The sequence below is a fragment of the Elephantulus edwardii genome, unplaced genomic scaffold, assembly GCF_000299155.1.
Source record: "Elephantulus edwardii isolate Elephantulus edwardi_28Jun2011 unplaced genomic scaffold, EleEdw1.0 scaffold00217, whole genome shotgun sequence".
Classification (NCBI taxonomy): Eukaryota; Metazoa; Chordata; class Mammalia; order Macroscelidea; family Macroscelididae; genus Elephantulus; species Elephantulus edwardii.
Window position 1 is genome coordinate 4,645,271 of NW_006399967.1, and position 4,964 is coordinate 4,650,234.

The 4,964-nt window shown below is 54.4% G+C and overlaps 1 pseudogene; it reads left to right on the forward strand.

Annotated features, from left to right (window-relative positions):
- The first annotated feature begins 4,385 nt into the window (after nt 1-4,385).
- LOC102864538 overlaps nt 4,386-4,964 on the forward strand; it is a 4,191-nt pseudogene continuing 3,612 nt past the window's right edge.

Here is a 4,964-nt window from a genome sequence, read left to right on the forward strand (position 1 = left end):
CCCTGCCCCACCTCCCACCTTCCTGGCCCTGCCCCCACTGGCCCCTCCACTTCCCAGGTCCCGCCCCATCTCCACGGCTTTGCACCCCCTCCCTTGCTCTGTCCCCAGCTCCCGCCTTTTTGGCCCCGCCTTCCTGCTCCTGCCTCCACTACCTTTCCTACTCTGGCCCAAGCTCCCCTGCTCCAGCCACAAGGACTTCACATCACTGTCCCCTCCCCAGGCCCCGCCCTATCTGATTACTCAACATGCAATTCACAACATGAAGGATTCCGTTTCTAGGTACGGTTGACACTTGTCTCCCCTCACCCCCCAGGCCCTGAAAGGATGGGGTGCCCAGCGATAGGGCCAGTGCAGCTGAGCTGGTGTCACTTCCTGACTTGATGTGGAGGAACCCTGTGAAATAAGCAAGCCCAACTCCTCTCTGCATGTTATAGGGCTGCGCATCCGCAGGGCGCTGCTGACCCAATGGGTCCGAGGACCCTGGAGGTTCTGCTAGAAGATGGACACTCCTCTCTCTGTGCCCCCAGTGTGATTTAACCCATCGAAAGGTCGCCTCTTAAGTCAGCTGGCTTTGGCAGTGAGATGGTGGAGGGTCCATTGCTTCCTGGCGCGCCGCTCCCAGCCATGCGCCCGGGCTCTGGGGCTTTGCGCGGGGTGCTCCCGCTTTGTGGGCGCTCTTCCGCCCTCCCCCCTCCCACACCGTCTCCTTATTTTATTCCCAGCATTTGGGCGAGCGAGGGAGACTCCTTCCTCCTTCTTCCTTACTTTTCTGCACTTCTGGGTCGGGGACAGTGCTGGGTGTCGGACAGAAGTTTGCCAAACCAACAGTGCAGGCAATGAAGCTCAAGCTGCTAAGAGGTCACATTTCTCTGAGCTGCAACAGGCGGGAGGCAGGGCGGGGCGCAGGCTTCCTGTCCAAACCATCTCGGTCCGTTCCTTGGAGGCGGCTGCGATCCACTGCGGGCGGGCTGGCTGGGAAGGGCTATTTTTAACCTCTGCTGGTCCTGCCCCACGTGCTTTAATTGCACTATAATAAGGGCAGGCCGCGAGTGAGCAAGCCTGAGATTAAAGGCGCACGCAGAAGACACACGTGTACCCCCCCGCAGAGGGCCCACGTGTACCCCCCCGCAGAGGACCCACGTGTAGGCCCCCCGCAGAGGACCCGCGTGTAGCCCCCCCCGCAGCAGCGAGCCCGCGTGTACCCCTCCCCAGAGGACCCACGTGCACCCCTCCGCAGAGGGCCCACGTGTAGCCCCCCGCAGAGGACCCGCGTGTAGCCCCCTGCGTTGCCTCTCATGTGTGGGCCCTGCACCCAGGGAAGCACTCCCCATGCCTGGGCGCAAGGCACCCAGCTCGCTCAAAGGGCTGGTCCCAGGCCTCAGCCAGCTTCCCCTACCCCGCCCTTGCGGGTGACAGGCCTGCCACATGGGCTGCCTCCCCCACCGCTGCTCAGCCCTGTGCAGTTACCCCTCCAAACATACTGCGGAAGATCCTGTGTGTGACTTGAACGAATCAGACCCCCACCATCCCGGAAGGCCCCCAGTAGGCACTTGGTGTATGCTTAAGGTCCCAGTGAGAGGCCCCAGTGAGAGGGCAGGGTGGGCTTTGCTGTTGTTGCGGGGGAGGGGAGTTCTTTTGGTTTTATCCAGTGCGCGTCTCTACCTGCACCTGGGGCTGACATCTGTCTCTCTTTCCCAGCATCACTGACCTCTACCAAGCACAACTCCAGCTGTGCTCACTGCCCTTGTCCGTGTCTCTCTGGATCATCTCTGTCTCACATCTGTATTACCTCACTTCAGTGCCATTGCAGCTGGCCTTCCACTGGGCCTCCAAGGCCTTTAAGGGTGGAGGAGACTGGGCCTTTCTCCTAAGGCGCTGCTGGAGAAGATCAGCCTTTTGAAGAGCTCCTTGGTCTGTACCCCTCCTGCCTGTGTGCTCCCTGTATCCCTGCTCTTGTATTAATTCCTTATGTCTCTACTTTGGTGGCTGGAAGCTCTCTCCCCTATAACAAATCCATTCAAATGCATCCACTCTTCAGTCTCTTGCTCACTGTCACAGTTTCTGCATGTGAGACCACTGATGCTGCCATGCCTTTGTGCAGATTTAAGTCACTAGATGGTGATGAGGACAAGGACTGCCAGAGAGCAGGCCCGACTTGGGAGGCATGCAGCCAGAGTGAGACTTCTCACGTGTTAGTGTTAAGAGGGGCCAGTCCTGGAGAAGGACATCTGTGTTACGTAGAGAGGAAGGTCAGTGAGGAACAGTAAACCCCTCAGGGAGCCCTGGCCCAGTGGTGTAGCAGGGACTGTGGAGATGTTGTTGTTATGTGCCATTGAGTCGCTTGCAACTCATAGCGACCGTATGTACAACAGCCCTAAACTCTGCTCTGTCTTGTGCCCAGTCACCGAATCAATCCACCTCATAGGGGGCCTTCCCCTCCTCCATGTAACGGAGCGAGTCCCCAGAAAAGACCACCAAGCCAATTAGCCGAATTAATAAAGTTTATTTCTAGTTCAAACCCGGGCTCCAGCGTGCTGACACTGCAGCATCCACCTGAGAGACCAAGGGAGCCCTCCTTTTTATACTTTCTTGCTTCTTTGTCTAGCTACACAGTTTATGATTGGCTACTTATAGTAGTTCTAGTACTAGTTTGCTCTCTATTGGTTAGCCATAGCTCAGGGAGGCAGTCGGCCAACAGAGCGTGTTTTATCACAAGTGGGGGAGTTTGCTTGCTGCAAACTACGCAAGCGAGTGGGCTGGAGGTAGCTGCACTTTGTCAGAAACTGAGTTTTTGATATTTGATTCTTACACTCCGCTGTCCCTCCACCCTCCCCAGCATGATGTCCTTCTCCAAGGACCGGTGTCTTCTTATAATATGTCCAAAGTATGTTAGAGGGAGCCTCAGAATCTTTGCCTCCAAAGAGCCACCTGGTTTAACCCTTTCCAGGATGAATCTATTTGTTTTCATAGCAGTCCATGGTATTCTCAATACTCTTCTCCAGCACCACAGCTCAAAGGCATCAATTCTCCTTCTGTTCTCCTTGGTCATTGTCCAACTCTCTGATGCATAACAAGTGATTGCAAAGACCATGGCCTGTATCAGACGCACCTTAGTCTCCACAGAGACACCATTGCTCTTCAGTACTTTGGAGAGGTCCCTAACAGCAGACTTTCCCACAGCAATGGGCCTTTTAATTTTCTGGCTACTGGTGCCAAGAGTGTTGACTGTGGAGCCAAGCAAACTAAAACTGTGAACAATCTCAATCTCTTCCTGATGCTGCCAATTGACCCAGTGGTGAGAATCTTTGTCTTCTTGACATTGAGCCTCAATCCATATTGTAGGCTGCAGTCCTTGACCCTCTGCAGCAGGCGCTTCAGGTCCTCCTCAGTTTCAGCAAGCAGGGTTGTGTCATCTGCATAACACAGATTGTTGATAGATCGTCCACCAATCTTGACCCCACATTTCTCCTCATAGAGCCCAGCCTCCTGGATGATCTGTTCTGCAAACAGGTTGAAAAGGTATGGAGATAGGACACATCCCTGGCGTACGCCCTTCCCAATTTTGAACCATGCAGTGTTCCTGTGCTCTGTTCTGACAACTGCCTCCTGGCCCAAGTATAGGTTTTGCATTAGCACGATCAAGTGTTCTGGGATTCCCATTCTTCTCAGAGTCAGCCACAGTTTGTTATGATCCACACAGTCAAATGCCTTTGCATAGTCAGTGAAACACAGATAGACATTCCTCTGGTATTCCCTGCTTTCAGCTAAGATCCATCTAACATCAGCTACAATATCCCTAGTACCACGACCCCTTCTAAACCCAGCCTGGACCTCTGGCAGTTCTCTGCTGATGTGTTGTTCCAGTCGTTTTTGGATAATCTTCAGTAGAATCTTGCTTGCATGTAAAATCAAGGATACTGTTCTATAGTTTCCACACTCTGTTGGGTCACCTTTCGTGGACCTTGGTCTTATGTTTCATGGGGCTCTGTGGGTCAGAGCTGAGGCCCTGGCACCTTAAGACAACAGCATCTGTGTCCACTTGTTTGCATGTCACCCGTGTCACTCTGAGTGCACTGACAGCATTTCTAGAACTATTTCATGCCATGCTGGAGGGCCGCTGCCCTGTCAGCCATGCCCACTCCATGCATTTTCTGAAGACGCAGCTTGTGTGCAGCCTGCTGCAGTTCTGAAGGGGCTTCAGGGATGCAAGCTGGAGTCTGACTCACACACTAGTGCAGTTCTACCAGACAGGCCGGTTGCTGTGGTAACAGAGGCTGTCGCCAGGTCAGCAGGCATCTGCTGGGAGGAGCCTGGGCTGGGCCTCCCCAGGAACCAGCCTGGGGATCGGGGCACCACTGTCCCCCTCCTCTGTCCTGAGCCTGGAGATGGTGCTGGACCTGAATGAAGGGACCACAAAGAGCCAGGTCCCCCTTAGGGGTGAGTACAAGTTGAGAAGTTCTGAGACCCTGTTGGGAAACAGCCAAGTAACTGCAGTGGGTGATGCCATCTGCTCAGCAGGGCAGGGTGCTGTGCCCGGTGATTGGCCACCCAACCCTCTGGCTTCGCAGATGGAGGAACTGAGGCACTGAGCAGCGGGCCTCCCTGAACTCTAAGCATCCTGGCAGCAGGACGTCACGTGGCCACATGGCTGCTTCTCTCTTCTGGTACCTCTCACTGGTGAACCCATCAGTACCTGGACAGTCCAGGAGAACCCCTAAATCAAGCTGGCTGATTAGTAGTCCCGAGTCCTTTGTGCCACATAACCTAGCCATCAGGCCTCAGGGTTAGGACACAGTTTTCTCCAGGAGCCTTTATTCCACTGGTCTAAGAAGGAGACCCAAGGAAACAATCTTCCTGCTACAGACGGCTGTATCTTGATGAAATGTCTGGAGCAGCTGCAGCCATGTGGGTACCTATCTGAGATGAATTAAACACAAAATGACAGTAGGAAGTAGCTAAGAGAA